The sequence below is a fragment of the Hyperolius riggenbachi genome, chromosome 11 (assembly GCF_040937935.1).
Source record: "Hyperolius riggenbachi isolate aHypRig1 chromosome 11, aHypRig1.pri, whole genome shotgun sequence".
Lineage (NCBI taxonomy): Eukaryota > Metazoa > Chordata > Amphibia > Anura > Hyperoliidae > Hyperolius > Hyperolius riggenbachi.
In genome coordinates this window covers 69,256,071-69,273,911 of record NC_090656.1, presented here as the reverse complement: position 1 = coordinate 69,273,911, position 17,841 = coordinate 69,256,071, and positions in this window count along the sequence as shown.

Below are 17,841 nucleotides of genomic sequence, written 5' to 3'. Positions count from 1 at the left end.
TTGAGAAATAATTGCATATCTTCCACTGCGGTGTGTGGATTTGCATTTGTGTGCTGCTTTTCCTCAGGTGGTCATCCCATTGCAGTTTGTGCTTTGATATCATGTGCCTTCGTAAGGTAGTTGTCCCTATGCGGGTCTTGGTCTTTCCACGGCTCAATTTTCGGTGGCAGAGAGTACAGATGGCATTGCTCTCATCTGAGGCAGACACACAAAAAAATGTCCACACCGCTGAGCCCTGGGGTGATGGCACTTTGGTGGCGGCCGACTGATTGTTACGTGGGGTGGCAGAATCAGAGCAAGAGGAGGAAGATACGTCACGCTTCCGTGCGGAAGCTGAGAAAGATGAGACGTTCTGTGTTAAATAGTCAACTACGTCCTGACAATATTGGGGGTTGATGGGACGTGCCTTCTTCTGAACACTGTACTTTGGTCGAGGGCCGCACAAAATCACGACAGTGCGACCTCGAACAGACCTGCCAGGTGGCCTGCCTTTGCCTTTTGTTTTGTTCATATTGGGGGGGGAGGAAGTGAAAGGTATACACTGACTTGACTAATACAATGTGCAGTCAGTCACACAGGTGCAGTTAACAGGTATGCACGGAGTGGTATATCACACTGCGTGCGCTCACGTAGGTAGGTGGGTGCTTTGAAGTGAACAACAGGTAGTAGGTATATGCAGGGATGGGTATTACATGTGCACCTGTCACACACAGACAGGTACCGGATAGGCACAGTGACACTGCGTGCGCTCACGTAGATAGGTGGGTGCACTGAAGTGAACAACAGGTAGTAGGTATATGCAGTGATGGGTATTACATGTGCACCTGTCACACACAAACAGGTACCAGATAGGCACAGTGACACTGCGTGCGCTCACGTAGGTAGGTGGGTGCACTGAAGTGAACACAACACTGCACAACAGGTAGTAGGTGTATGCAGTGATGGGTATTACATGTGCACCTGTCATACACAGACAGGCACAGTGACACTGACTGATAGGGCTGTATATAATGCAAGTGGGCCACACACAAAAAAAAATAGATCACAAGAACAAGATTAGCTCTCAAAAGAGCTGTTGAGGGGTGCTTTTTTTTAGCAATAACAATCAGCCAGGAACAAGATAACAAGCCTACAAGAGCCTAACTAAGCTTTCCCTATGAGAGTCTGCAGCAGCTATCCCTTTACTAATTACTGCAGGCACACAAGTGAGTCCACTGCCTGACGCTGCCTGCCTTTTATAAGGGGGGGAGTGGCTCCAGGAGGGAGTGTAGCCTAATTGGCTACAATGTGCCTGCTGACTGTGATGTAGAGGGTCAAAGTTGACCCGAATGGCACACTATGAGGGTGAACCGAACATCCGAAAAAGTTCCCGGTCTGCCACGATCACGAACCACGGAAGTTCGCTGGGAACCGTTCGCCGGCGAACTGTTCAGGCCATCTTTAGCGATTGACAGGTGATCAGTGGGTGATTACAGGGGATAATAGATGCAGGATCTGTGTGCTTGGGTGTATACATATACAGCTGCCTCCTACCCTGGTGGTCCCTCTATCACTGGGACCACCAGGGTAGGAGGCAGCCTGTATAATACACTTTGTATACATTACAAAGTGTATTATACACTTTGTAGCAGCAGATCGAGGGTTAACAACCCGCCGGCGCTGCTAATTGGCCGGCGGGTTGATGTCGCGGGTGGGTGTAGCCTAATTCCGGTGGATGCGCGCGATTCCCGGCTGATCAGTCCCCCAGCTGCCGCCGTTGATCGGCGTTAGGTGGTCCTGGGGGTGCCACTTTGCCGACGCCCATAGGTAGTGGCCAGTCGGCAAGTGGTTAAAAACCATTTTTCTTTGCATTTTTAAAATCAATTTTCTCAAAAACTACAAGGTCCTTTTGAAAAAAAAAATGTTTTTTTTACTTGCACCCACTATTCTCCTTAAAGAGACACTGAAGCGAGTACAAAACTCGCTTCTTCTCTTATATTCAGCAGGGGCATGTGTGCCCCTGCTAAACCGCCGCTATCCCGACGCACAACGGGGGTCCCTTACCCCCCAATTTCCCCCCTGCAAAATCTACGACCAACTTGGTCGTAGATTTTGCTGCTCCTAGAGGCAGGGCTAGCGCGTCTATCAGCGGCGTATCGCCGCCTCTCCCCGCCCCTCTCAGTGAAGAAAGACTGAGAGGGGCGGGGGAGAGGCAGAGATACGCGCTGACAGACGCACGTGGAGGCAGGGCTGCAGCGGTTAGCCCTGCCTCAATGCGGAAGAGATCCCCGGCGAGGACGGACTGGATTTGGGAGGTACAGGACACCCGTTGTGCGGCGCGATAGCGGCAGTTTAGCAGGGGCACATATGCCCCTGCTGAATATAAGAGAAGAAGCGAGTTTTATACTTGCTTCAGATTCTCTTTAACATATGTAGCAAGTTTGGTAGCAATAGCATGTATGGGGGCTTTGCTATTAACCACTAAAGTCAGCACAAAATTACTCAAAATGTTGCAAAAATTACGCAAAAAATTACATGAAATTAGGGGCAATATCTGTTCCCAAATGAATAGAAAAGTTGTTTAACCACTTGAGGACCACAGTGGCTATTTTTTTAAAAAATTGGGCAAGCTGTAGAGCCGCACAACACAGCACACAAGTGACCCCCCCCCCCTCTTTTCTCCCCACCAACAGAGCTCTCTGTTGGTGGGGTCTGATTGCCCCCCCTGTGTTTATTTATTTATTTTTAAATAAATATTTATGTGCTTTTTTTTACTATTTACTATGTTTTACTATTTCCTTTTTATATATTTTTTTAAATCCCTCCCTCCTCCCCGCCGATCGGCTGTCATAGGCTTCTGCCTATTAGAGCCAATCACTTTCTTCTGCCCCAGGGGGACAGCCATGTCACACGGCTGTCCCCAGTACAGCGCTGCTGCTGATCGCAGCGCTGTACTATGTGTAAAGATGGCGGTTTCACCGCTCAGAGACTGAAGGCGGGGTGGAGCTCTGCCCCCCCGATCAGGAGATGTGTGCGCAGCCTGCACGCGATCTCCTGCAAACTGGGCGTGACGTGGTCGTTATGTAGTTAAAAGGCCCTAACACCTAGCATGTCGGAGGGGGGATCCATGGCAAAAGTTCCACGAAAAATTATGTCGTGTTTTAATCTCTAAAGGACAGAAATCACATTACACTCCTACATTTGTGGAATAAGTGCTTTAAGACATCTGGCATGTGTACACGTTGATCAGGTAGTGTAAGGGTTAGGCCCGGTTCACACTCACAGATGAAACGCTGCATTTACTGCACTGCAAACAACCGCAAAGAGCTTTAGTTTATCAGTTTAGTTTAGTTTAGTTTATCAAGTCATTTAGGTGACAGCTGACAGATAGGTTTCTGCTGTATTCTACAATCAACACACAATATAGGGGGCCATTGACAGTGTGACTTGATACAGACCAGAAGTGAATAATATAGATCAGGGTTCAGTACAGTAATAGTGCTTATGGTCTACTCTAAATGAGTGACACTTTACTTCATTCAGGTGACAGCTGAAAGATAGCGTTCTGCTGTATTCTACAATCTACACACAACATAGGGGACCCCTGACAGTGCGGCTTTATACAGGCCAGAAGTGAACAATATAGATGAGAGTTCAGTACAGGAGTGCTGCTGTGCAGCTGAAGTGCTCTGCACAGTGGAAACACGCAGCACACCAATGTAAAAAGCAAGAAAAACAATGTACCAGCCCTTAGGCTATTGGGTGATCAGAACGCTGTAGTAGCAAGCAATACACTCCACTAGGGACACAGAACAGAGGTCTAACTAGCACAATCCCTATAAGCAGCACAGCTCTCTCTAATCTGCCTAGCACAGCAGCCAAATGCAAACTGTAAAATGGCTGCCATGCTTGAATTTTTAGGGGGGGGGGGGGGCAGGAGGGGATGGTTGATTGTTTGCCATGTATCTGCTGACTCTAGGGTGAGGGGTAAAATTTTGACTCCATGATGATGTACGGGGGGGGGGCGGTTCGAACACACCATGTGTTCATCTGCTGATGCGACCTCAAATATGCGTTATTTGCTAGGAACAGTTTGGGCCATCTCTACCTCTCGCACATATTGTGCCCATCCATAAAAGCACCTGGAGCACCCCACTGTATTTTCACAGAAATCCAATTTCTGATTTTCAGCCGGAAATGCAGATTTCCGATCAGAAATTAGAGATGGCTCGAACTTCCGATTTTAGGTTTGCGAACCCCTAATGCAAACTTTGCAAACCGCCATAAACTTCAATGGGCAGGCGCAGTTCCAAAACTACAAACACTGTTTCTGGCCACAAAAGTGATGGAAAAGATGTTTCAAGGGGTCTAACACCTGGAGGGGGTCAGTGACTACAAGAGGGAAAAAAATATTCAAAAAGACCTTATACTTTTTGAGAAAATCAATTTTAAAGATCTCGTACTGAGCGTGGGAAATGTTCCAACAGCCACCGACTTTAAAGGGAAGGTCCAAGCAAAATAAAAAAATGAGTTTCACTTACCTGGGGCTTCTACCAGCCCCATGCAGCCATCCTGTGCCCTCGTAGTCACTCACTGCTGCTCCAGTCCCCCACTGGCAGCTTGCCGACCTGGGAGGTCGGCGGGCCGCATTGCGTACATTTTTACGCATTCCTGCTACTGCAGGATCATTAACACATACATTTTTATGCATTACTGGTTCAATGCGTAAAAATGTACGCATTAAACCATTAACGTGTACTGCCAGTGGGGGACTGGAGCAGCAGTGAGTGATTATGAGGGCACAGGATGGCTGCATGGGGCAGGTAGAAGCCCCAGGTAAGTGAAACTCATTTTTTTATTTTGATTGAACCATCCCTTTAACGGTTAATAGCAAAGCCACCTTAAATGCCAGAAACACCAAATTTGCATGGGAATGTTAAGAAGAACAATGGGAACAAAAGGGAAAAAAATTCAAAAAGACCTTATACTTTTTGAGAAAATCGATTTTAAAAGTTCAAAGGAAAAAACATATACATTTAAATGCTGGTCAATGACAGATCATGGGAAATAATTCACTAGCAGTTAATAGCAAAAGCCCTTTACATCTTAGCAACACCAAATTTGCAGGATATGTTAAAAGGATAGTTGAAAACAATATATAAAAAAATGTTTATTTTTTTTTTATTTAATTTTTTTTGTTATGTCTAGAGTGTGGGAAATTTCCCCCCAAAAATAATGTGGGGTCCCCCCTCTAGGGCTCTCTGTAACCCCTTGCACCCCATGCAGGCTGGGATAGCCAGAATGTGGAGCCCTGGCCGCGTGGGACTTTGCAGCCTGAGCTATACCAGCCCGCATGGTCCATGGTATGGGGGGGCTCTGGTGGAGAGGGGCGGCAAAGCCTTCCCCTCTCCCCTCGAGCCCTTGTCCAATCCATGGACAAGGGACTCTTCCCCACCTCCGGCGCCCAGGAGGAGGTGGAGGCGATGACTCCCCCGGGGGGGGGGGGGGGTTCATGGTGGCATCAGGGAGTTCCCTTTAAGAAGGGGACCCCAGATGCCCACCCCCCTCCCAGGAGCTCTGCCGGGGCTCTGCATTCTGGCTATCCTAATCTGCATGGGGGACAAGGGGTTACAGAAAGCTCAGGAGGGGGGAACCCACATCAGTTTTTGGGGGAAATTTCAAACACTCTGGACATAACAAAAAAATTAAAATTAAAAAAAAAATATTTGTTTTTTAAAATATTGTTTCTCACTATCTTTTTAACATATCCTGCAAATTTGGCGTTGCTAGGATGTAAGGGGCCTTTGCTATTAACTGCTAGGGAATTATTTCCCAAGATCTGTCATTGACCAGCAATAAAATGTATAAAAGTTTTTTCCTTTGAACTTTTAAAATCGATTTTCTCAAAAAGTATAAGGTCTTTTTGAAAAAAAATATTTAACTTTTGCTCCCACTGTTCTTCTTAACATTCCCATGCAAATTTGGTGTTTCTGGCATGTAAGGGGGCTTTGCTATTAACTGTTAAAGTCGGCGGCGGTTGGAACATTTCCCACACTCAGAAGAGCTCTTTAAAATTGATTTTCTCAAAAAGTATAAGGTCTTTTTGAAAAAAAAAATCCTCTTGTAGTCAGTGACCCCCTCCACGTACCCTGCAAATTTGGTGTTTCTAATATGTAAGGGGGCTTTGCTAATAACCATTAACATCAGCACCAGTGGTGCTCATCCGGATTCCGGATATCTGGGAAACCTGGATATCCGACCATTTTTCAGCTATCCAATTCGGATTTGGATTCCGGATTTTTTTCAAATCCGGATAGCTATCTGCGGATATTTGGGCGCATAATGCGGATATCCGTGGATATTGTGGATATCCGGATCCAAAATACTGTAACTAAGGAGATGACGTCCTGGAGCCAATCAGAGGGCTCCCAGCAGAAGCCCTAGCACCCAATCACAGAAGGGAACCCTGGCCAGCTCCACCTGACCTCATTGAGCCAATCAGAGGGCTCCCAGCCTAAGCCCTGGCACCCAATCACAGAAAGGAACACTGGCCAGCCTCCCTGTATAATAGGGAGGGCTGCCATGATGCGACATATCGTACCTTGCTTGTGAATGCTCACTGAGAGACATGCTCCAGTGCTGCTGGCCTAGCAAGGGCTGTACACAGTGATAAACCTAAAGCTGTTCACTGATTAACCCCTTCACTACTATCACTACACTATTGTTAAATCGTTAATTAGCTTGATTGATTTCATTGTGTGACAGTCAGAGTGTGTGCTCCAGTGCTGCTGGCCTAGCAAGGGCTGTACACACAGTGATAAGCTGTTCAGTGATTAACCCCTTCACTATCACTACACTATTGTTATATTGTTAATTAGCTTGATTTCATAGTGTGACAGTCAGAGTGTGTGCTGTGCTCCAGAGCTGATGAAGCTGCTATGTGTCTGTGTGTGTGCTGTGCACAGACCGGGCCAGCTGCTGCCTGCTGGCCAGCTATTAGCCTTAGCTAGCTACAGTTTAGGTTAGGGATTAGGGAATAGCATTACTGTGTAATCGTGTAGTTAGTACTGTAGTACTACAGTCAGTGCTAGTAGTTGTTAGAGTAGTAGTACTACTGTGTTAGTTTACTACAGAACTGCTGTGCTGCTGAGCAGTGCCAGTGTGACAGTTAGAGTCCTCTCCACCGCATGTTTGACTGTCACTCTGCATGTGGCACTTGGCACGTGACACTTGCCAAGTGCCATGTGACACATGCCAAGTGCCACGTGACAAATGCCACGTGACACGTGACAAGTGACACATGCCAAGTGCCACGTTACAAGTGCCACATGACACGTGACAAGTGCCACGTGACACGTCCAGCATGCTTCTGGCAGACATTACACCTGCTGCTGCTGCATTGCCCTGCTCCTGCTCCCTGTGCAGCTCTGACTGCCAGGGTGTCACAGGCTACTGATACCACCTATATTTAACCAAAAACACAATTGCTGCGTAATTTTTTGGGAGGTGTCTTGGCTGAAAACGTTCACGTCCCAGTTGTGCGGTTGGACTTTGGACACAATGTGGGCTGCACGACCGCTGTCTGTAACCTAGTCCTGATGTTAATTGACAGCCAATTTCTTTATTATTATTTTTTTGTGGGGGGGGGGGGGATTTTAAGTCCCCACATAATCAATTAGTGTTTCCCTTTAAAAAAAAAAAACATGATCCTACATGCCTCATTTACCCTAAAAAGATGTTTTAGAAGCAATTTAAAGCCCACTTCTATTTTTCTATTTGGATATCCGAATCCGCCTGGATAGCCCGGATAATGTGTTCGGATATCCGCATGAACACAGATATCTGAAAGTTCGGAATCGGATATCCGATCCAGATCCGGATATCTGGGTATCCGGATCCGGATCAATTCGTATTTGAAAATGAGTATCCGAGCACCCCTGATCAGCACCATTAAAGTCTATGGGAAAAATTCAAACCCAAGCTTTTTTGGAAAAAAAATTGCTGTTCGGGCCGTCTCTATCAGAAATGTAAAAATTAAAATTCTGCAAAATCTGAATGAGCATCCCTACTAAGCGTACCTGAACCCATCTGGAAATGGATAACCAACTTCATGACTGACAGGAGAAAGCAGGTTAAACTAGGGAAACATACCTCAGGCTCTTTGACACCAATGACTGCATCTCCACAGATCCATATGTAAAGGTTCTGAAGTTTGCAGATCACACAACAGTAATTGGTCTCATACAAAATGGGGATGAGTCTGCATACAGGCATATAGTGGGACATAGTGGGGAAACTTTCAGTGCAAAGCTGCCAGCAAAATGTTGACAATAGCACATTACCCATACTCTAACATAAGATTTACCCGGCATTCAAATTGAACGACTTCAAACAAACTGTCAGGGGATTTTAAATGATGTAGGGCAGTGTTAACTAGTTAGCACTAGCTCGTGTGTGTGTGTCTGTGGAATTAGGTGAGCTAAGCTTTACAAAAATCTAGACTCACCAGAATAATTAACCACTTTCCCCACCACTGCAGTATATCTACGTCAGCTGTGGCACCCTCCAAGCCACAGCGACGTAGATGTACTGACCTGGCTGCAGCCCTGCTGTGCACGGTCGGGTGCGCTTCAGAGCGCACCCTCCGGCACTGTCAGCTGCAATACTGATTGGTGGAAGGGAACATGTTCCCTTTTGGCCAATTAGTCCACCCCCCTCCCATGAATGATCGCTGCAGTAGTGAACTGCAGCGATCCTTCATCTGTTAAAAAAAATCATCCAGCAAGCAGCCTCACTCACCTACCTCATTCCTGCGACGATCCTGAAGCCTGATCCTCCGATCACCGCTCTGCATTCAGCCGCGTATTGCCGGTGACCCGGGTCCCGGCTTGATGACGTCATCAAGCCGGGACCCGGGTTACCGGCAATATGCGGCTGACTGCAGAGCGGAGAACAGAGGATCGGGCTTCAGGACAATCACAGGAACGAGGTAGGTGAGTGAGGCTGCTTGCTGTTGGATTTTTTTTAGGATTTCTGCACGGAGGGGGCTGCCTCATGGGGGGAGGGGGGCATCTGGCTATCGATACTGGGGGGTGGGGGTAGCATAAATAAAAGGGGGGTTACATATTTGTTGGGGGGCATCTAATTGACTAAGGGGAGGGGGGGTTACTAATTTGGTGCATCTGGGCAACTGGGGGGGCAGTAATCATATACTGGGGGCACATTTGGCTATAATGGGGGGCAGCACTAATCCTGTTGGTACATCTGCCCATAATGGGGTTAATCCTGATCCGGGGACACATATGGCTATAAAGAGGGGCACTATTCCTGGGGGTGCATCGGTCAATCTATTCTGGGGCTGTCAAACGCAGGGGACACATGTGGCCATGATAGGGGAGCTGATACTGGGGACACATCTGACTATACTGGGGGAGGCGGTGATACTGGGGACACATCTGGATATCTATACTGGGGCGACTTTAACTGGCGGCACAGTTTTTATGTCAATCGCACTTTTTATTTCCAAACAGGAATTGGTCAAAATTGAGAAACAATGCATTTTTTTAAAAATTTCCCACTTTTTCCCATTAAAATGCATAGAGAGGAATATTTTACTTTGTACCAAATACCCCCAATGAAAGCTTAGTTTGTCTTGAAAAAAACGATAAATAGATAATTTAAGTGGCACGAGTACAGATGAAGTTATTGCTGATTAAAAAGGGACACCGCTAAAGTGTCAAAACTGCTCTGGTCAATAAGGGGAAAACAAGGTCTGGATGTGAAGTGGTTAAACATTTAAAATCTACCACGGTGCAACTTAGGAGAGGTGTGGTCCATGCTGCCACTCACTTTCCCCCACTGTTTATTATGGCACTGGTCTTTGGTGTTGAAGGTTGGTGGGGGGTCCTTAGTGTTAGGCATTTTTTTAGGGGGGGGGGGTGTCCTTAGGGATTAAGATTAGGCATCAAGGGGGGGTCCTTAGGGTTGGGTCCCACCAGGGGAGGTGGATTAGGGTTAAGTATCAAGAAAAGGGAACGCTCATGTAAGATTAGGTTAATAGACCATAAGAAAATATCAATAAAGATTAGTGATATTTTGCTATTGGAATGAACTAGTAGAATGTTGATAATTTTTAGGGAATGCTCATTTGAATTCCACAGATTTGAAATTTTCTGTATTTCTGATCAGAAATTGGCATTTCCGATTGGAAAACGGAAATCGTAATTCCTCTGAAATCTGATTTATCGCACCTCAGTAATTTTAGGCTAATCACAGAACTTGGAATCATTGGACCAATCAGAGATTGCAGACTTCTTTTTTCCACAAAAATCAGATTACCGCAATAATTTTAGACCACTCACAAAATTCCTTTTTTTTTTTTTTAGTCATGTTTTGCATTCTCTGATGCAAAAAAAAAAAAATAAAAAAAATTTAGAAATAAAATACTGATCGGAAGTTGAACAATCGGAAATCTGAAAAAAGGAACATTCAAAAATTGTAAAAAAAAAAAAAAAAAAACCCAGAAAACTGGAATTCTGAAAAAACGGAAATCGGAAATTGGCATATATTAGAATTTCCGCGGAATCGGAAACAAGCATTTCCAATCATCCCTAGTAATTTTACAAGTAATCTACTAGCAGCTCTCTCTGGTGCCCTTTTTACCACAGTGCTCTTTTTACTCATCACTGATTAGGATTAAGGCAAGCATACATTGTAAAAAACTACTATTGATGTATGCAGTAGTTTTAAGGGGAATTTTTTATTTTGTATTACCCTGGAATTGGGGTTTTTATGTTTTCCCGCTCACTATTTATACTCCAAAAATGATATTAATGCACACATATGAAATACCTTGAATACACTTGAACCTGGTGCAGTGTACAGAATTTCTAGCAAGGTTTCTATAAATAGCATTTGTGCAACATTAGAGGCAGAGAACACAAACCAGGAATTACTAGAAGACTGCTGAGTGTGCCAAATTCTCTAATGCACAAACACATGAACGCTGTCCTGGGACCATGCAATGTGATAATTTACTGTATGTAGACAGAAAAACCAACTGTTCATAGAATTTATATTACTCATGCATGCTTTCACTTTCCAACTTTTACTTATAAATTAAAACATGCCAGACAAATGGGGCCTGACATAGAAAACACTCCTATTGTGTATAGAGACACGGAATTATATATCTTATAGAGTATACTGCAAATCACAATACGGCGTGATATCTTTGTGTTTTTTACGATGCAATTTTTCTAAAAAATTTTGGCAACTGCATTTTGCAATTTTCTCTGACTGTTAGGAACACAAGGAGAACCGCCAAAGATATGCAGCACACAGGATGTTTGCGATCGGACAAAATTGGATCGCAATCTGAGTACAGTAGTATAAAAAGGGTTCTGCAATTTTCTTTACTTTGAAGTTGTTCTTGTGTTTTGCATGTAATCAGAAATGAATTGCAAAATGCAGCAAATCGCATCTAGTATCAAAGAACCCTGAGGCCCCTTGCTCACTTGCGTGCTGGGTCACTCCGCGGTATGTTTCCTGGATGCTTCCCCACTGCAAGGGCCATGCATGTCTATGGAGACTTGCACAGTTCATGCAATGTGATGAGGTGCTCCGGAGGTATCCAAACCTCTGCATGGATGTGCTACTTGTGGTCGCTCTCCTATGTCCAGGAGCATTCCTCACCTATGCCGAATGCTTCTGTCCACGGGAGCATGACCAAGAGCTTGCACACATATAGAAGCCATTTGAAAGGTCCTAAGAACACTGTCAGAGAGCATAGCTGCGGCAAGTGAAACATAAGCTTCTAGGGGCCGGAGGAAGCCCCAGGTAAGTAAATCTGATTTTCTTTTATTTCACTCATGTATGCTATAAGTTGTATATAATGCAACATGTATTTCAAACATGCCTTAAAACTCTGGTTCAGCTGTATTGGGCACTTGATACAATATGGGGGGGGGGGGGAGCATCTGGTGAACTATAGGGAAGTGGATGTGAGTTCCTGTTGAAATATGGGGGATGGGGGCACTGAGATATGGGGGGGCATATGATGAATATTAGGGGTGGATGTAAGCACCTGATGAAATATGGGTGTGGGAGGGCTGGAGATATGAGCACCTGATGAAATATAGGGGCATGTGAGCACCTGATGAAATATCGGATGGATGTGAGCACCTGATGAAGCATGGTTAAATATATTAGTGCATCAACTGGTTCAGAATATTTTTTTTTCTTCATTTCTCTCCTCTAAACCTCATGGTCAAGTGTGTCCTTTGGTACAAAAACTACATTAGATTTGTTTTTGTTTTGTTGTTTTGTTTTTGTTTTACCTCTTGAGGATCACAGGCCACAAGCAATTTTTTACAATTCAGCACTTTGACATTTTAACGATTTATTGCTTGGCCATACAATTTACCACCCAATTCTATTTACCTCCTTTTCTTGCCACTAATAGAGCATTTTTTGGTGGTCTCTGATTGCTGCTGCGATATTTTTTTTAAATAATTAAAAAATGGATTTTTTTATAAAATATCCTAATTTTTTTATTTCCCTCCTCTTAAATCGGTCCTGACTGCGATCCTTACACTACAGTGTACATTAGATTATGAACCACTCCTGGGGACAGTTAAGTGACAAGGGAGTTGCCTGTACAAATGAGGACCCTGGGCTTAGACCCCCCTAGTGACCAGGCTATGTTTTGCTAAATAGACCACTGCAGCTTTAAGCCTGCGCTGCAGGGCCGTACAACTCAGCACACACGTGCCCCCCCTCCCCCCTTTTCTGCCTACCAACAGAGATCTCTGTTGGTGGGGTCTTTACCCTGCGATCACCGCTGGAAAACTGATGGCGGAGCGGAGCGATTGGCGTTAGGCGGTCCTGGGGCTGCTGCCTTGGTCATGCCCATTGGCGTTAGGTGGACGTAAACAGGTTAATTCAGCCTGCCAGCTCCAATCTCAGGCAGGCTGATAACGGATCCCTACTCTGTTTACAAGCAGGGAGCTCCCTGCTAATCCCGCCCACCGCACTTTGATGCCGATCAGCATAAATTAAGAGGAACTTCAGCGTAAACAAACATACTGTCATTAAGTTACATTAGTTATGTTAATTAATTGGGGGTGAAGGGACCCCCGTTTAGCCGCTGGATAGCGGCGTTTTAGCAGGGGCACACATGCCCCTGCTAACTATGAGCTCTGAAGCGAGAGAGGGATGGCTCGGTCCTAATGAGCCTTCCCTCTCCTCTCCCGGTGCCCCCGGTGCTGCGCTGGCTCCCCCGTTCACATCCCCCGCCGAGGGGATTTCGGAAGTCTTCGAGTCCTACCGAAGACAGGAGGCTCCATACTGCGCACTCGCGAGTGCGTCATAGTGAGTGCTTGCGCGTGCGCAGTGTAGAGCGGCCCATCTTCGGGAGTACTTAGGCTCCGAAGCATTTCTGAAGCCTCCCTTTAGCCGGGAAATAGCGGTATTTGACCGAAACGGTCGAATACCGCAACGGGGGTGCCAGCGCAACAGCGGGGACCAGGAGAGGAGAGGGAATGCTCTATGGGACCCAGAGCCTCCCTCTCCTTAGGTGAATATCTGACTTTTTTATTTAAAGGACATTCGAGGTGAAAATAAACTACTGAGATAAACAATTGTATCTATCCTGCTTCTTCTAAAAATGATTTTTTTTTGTTATCCCGTGGTTCTATTTTATATTTCAATCCAGTTTTTAATTTTTTACTACTTCATGGCCTCTTCTCAATGACACATTTATTGAATTATGTCAGAGCTAAACTCTATGAACTATTGAGAGTTTTTTTTTAATCTCTTTCCTGCTCTCAGAATCCATTTACAGCCAGGAAAGTGTTTTATGGCTTAAATTCCTTATCAGTGAGAGTTATCCTATAGTCCGACCCGGTCCTGACCCAGACCGAAACTGTCACTTGCACACCTGAATTTTATCTCTTTCAGGCAAACAAAGAAAAAAAAAAGAAACAGAGCACAGTTATTTGTGTGCTTGGCATTGTACATACACACATCGATCTCATCATGTCACATATCACCTCGGATGTCCTTTAAATGCAATAAAATTCAAGATGACTGGGATAGGTGGTTGAGCGAGCATGAATCTTGTGCTTGCTCATTTCTGTAATCTGTAATCCAATAATCAAGATGTGCTCTTGTGAGCATTTGTTGGTTCTCAGTAGGGTGCGGAAGACATCAACTATGTGCTGTCACATGGTGGTAGAAATATATACGTATAACATTGTTCCTCTGTATACATACTGCACACACATTCAGACATATACTTAACAATCACACACATGATTTGTATGCCCAGGCATATACAAGGTTTACAAAAAACATGCAACAAATATTTCATACCGATTTTGCGGCCATTGTATAAGAATTTAGGGATTAGATTCTTGCAATATAGAACCTCTTATGTACTCTAAAAAAGCAATCATTTAGCCAGAAGGCTTTAAGACACATTTAAGACACATTTCTAGAAAACAGGGACAGATCAAGACCAAGTTGCGCCTGGGGCAAGGTCAGGTTTTGGCGCCTAAAGGTCAGGTTTTGGCGACTAAACTGCCATTCATTTTGCCGCCTTTTGAAGAACTCAACAAACTGCGCCTGGGGCAAGATACCCGCTTGCCCCCCCCCCACCCTAGATCCGTCTCTGCTAGAGAATAATCTTGAGGGTTTTAGTAGAACATATTGCCCTGCAAGGAAGGCCACAGAACTTTATCAGTTCAAATGTGCTCACATGATGAGTCACATCCAGGCTGGTAGCAGAGTAAACATAAGTGTTGCCAGATTTCTGGAAAGTAAACAATCTTAGCAGAACAGACGAAAATTATTTCCTGGAATGGGGGGTACATGTCACGAGAAGCTTCAATTTTGTTATAGGTCCCGGGGCATGCGGAGTGTGTCTCAACACATCACGTGCTCCAATCCTATAAGCCAATAGCACACATGGGACGTGATGTGTAACTGGCCCTCCATTCCTTGGGGTGGGGTCAAGAGTTAACCCTTGGCTGGCTGTTTATAAAAGAGTGCCAGGCCAAGGGAGCTCACTTCTTCTTTCACTCTAAAAGATTACTTTAACTTTCCTGCCTACACCTCACTTCCCTTATGTTGTAGTCTCTGTCTTAGAGTAAGGAAGCATAGCCTGTTCTTAAGATGAACCTGAGCCAGTCACTAGGACCAGACTCAAGAAGAGCCATGGAATGCCACAAGATGAAATACTACAGATTCCTTGCTTTGCTGAGGTAATGCGGATGACTGATGTACACACCTGTATGTCTTTATTTGTCAAAATAAGTTCCTTAAAGCTTCAGGCGTCTGGAGTCCACTTTTAGATATCTGCCAGGTTGTGAGAATATCAAACCTTTAGGGGCAGCTATTCATTTGGGCTGCTGATGCCAAAGAACGGTGTGTGTGGTAACCCCTAGCAACCACCAATCCCATTTTTACACATAGATGTAGAATAATGTATCAGGCTTTAGCATAAATTGTAAAAAGATACCTGCGCTGTCCTGGTACTGTGAAGGGTTACAGGTGTTGCTCCTTTAACTGGGTGGCGCCAGTGATCCTAAGTAGCAGATAGAAGAAACAGAGGAGCGCTTCTTGGTGCATTCACTTTTTAATCTTCGTCAGGTCCAGACGAAGGCGTGGTTACGCCGAAACGCGTCGTGACATCATACGGCTCCAGCGCACCAGGCTCCGCCCACCGTGATTCACCCCCGCCGACACCACCGCTCCCGCTGCCCCGGCCAGGCACAGGAGCAGGGAGAGAACCGCCAGCAGGCCTGACAAGCGCTCATTTCTTCTACACATTGTAAGTGTATCTATGTTGCGTGTTTTTTAGCATAAATTACCTGTGTGCCATTCTTACCAGAAAGTGTAAAGAACTGTATGTACATTTTCTCTTGGATCCCTTTGTAACATGGTAGATTGTACTCTCACCTTTCAGCATTGGGGTCCCACGCTCAAAAATATTACCTTACCTGCCATCAATGCAATCTAAGGTGCTAAGTGCTCTGGTACCCTAGCAGTGCTTTGTAAAGAGCATACTTTAGTATACCACTGCCTGGACTGTACCTACACATTGACACTTGTGTATAGCTCTGTCTCCAGGTGATGATAAATAATATGCTATATAGACTCTGCTGAGAGGGAGATGGGCAGACAGCACTGAGGGCAATGAGGCACGTAACTGTTTTTATATCAAATTACAACACATTGGGAGTTTTTTAGACAGGGATATCTTCACCAAAAGCGGAGTTCCACTTAACAGCCAGTATAAACGTGCAGCACATTCACAGCTTCTTAGAATTAAATTAGAGTATGCCTTTCATATATCAGCATGCATCTTGGTAGTTCTGTAACACCAATGGGTGTCGTTTTGCAAAATTAAGCCCAGAGGTCGACTGGTAAATACTGTATGTGTACAGCAAGGGATGAATTTACAGCCTCTATAGCTTAAACCCCCGAACCCAGGGCAAATACACACAAAGGTGACATCTTCTGGGCTCCATAAGTCACCTACATCACCCAGTGCACTTGCAAAGATCACTTTCCAAAGTCCTTCACAAACAATACACACAATACCCTTTTTATATTGCCTCAATTATTGTTAATCATCTATTCAGGATGTGTGTGGTTGGAGATTTTATAAGGTATTTAGCTCGTAACTAGATCTGCTTCAGAAATGTCAAGTTGCATTAATATGTAATAACTGTTGAATAATTAATACCAGTCTCAGTGTGTTTACAATAAGGTGTATTTATAATGAATTATTCATGATTATGTTGTAAGGGCACTGACTCTACATCTCTAGGCAATTCTGAAGGAAAAATATCAGACTCTTCAAATTGTTTTAAGATGGCAAGGTCCTCTGGATACAAAACAGGGGCTATAGGAATGAATTATCTCTGTTTATTTAATAAACAGGCACCTGTCATGAGAAAATTATGGAGGCTGGCATTACTGGCCTACTTCTGAAAGATGCTATTTTCCTAGTTGTAAAGAGGCACTGTAGTATATAGTATAATGTAATATAATAATCAGGACACCCAATTTTACTCCCATTATCCTGGTTTTAGCATCAGAAACACTTTCTATATCTATATATTTCTGTGTATATTGGTATGTAACCCCGCCCTCCCAGTGGTGTGTAGCCTAGGCTGTGATGTTACAAAGCCTTCTGCCCCAGAGCTTTCTGGGAGACAAGGTGCTGTTTCTGCTCACTTCGGAACACACAACAAACAAATTGTGTGTTGATGCACCTTACCAGCAGTAAAGATGTCGTCACATGTGATAAATGTAAGAATGTAAAACAGGGTGTGGAAAGACTTTACAAAGGGAAAACCCATAAAGTGAACCTTTAACCTCCTTGGCGGTAACCCCGTGTGTGACACGGGGTAAGCCGCCGGAGGGTGCCGCTCAGGCCCTGCTGGGCCGATTTACATAATTTTTTTTTCAAACACGCAGCTATCACTTTGCTAGCTGCATGTTTGGTCTGATCGCTGCCGCCCGCCGTCGATGTGCCGCTACCCGCAGCGGATTCAGGCCCCCCCGCATACCCCTTGCGCAGCCTGGCCAATCGGCGCCAGGCTGCGCTATGGGGTGGATCGGGACTCCCTGTGACGTCACGATGTCCATGACATCGGTGACGTCACTCCGTTCATCGCCATGGTGACGGGGGAAGCCCTCAAGAGAATCCCGTTCAGAATGGGATTTCCTTATGGGCAAGCGGAGCCGGCGGTGATAGGGGCACACGGGGGGACGCCGAAGGTAGGGGGGAAGCATGTAGCTAGTGCTAGGCTAGCTACATGGTAAAAAAAAAAAGGTGAAAAAAACCCTCCC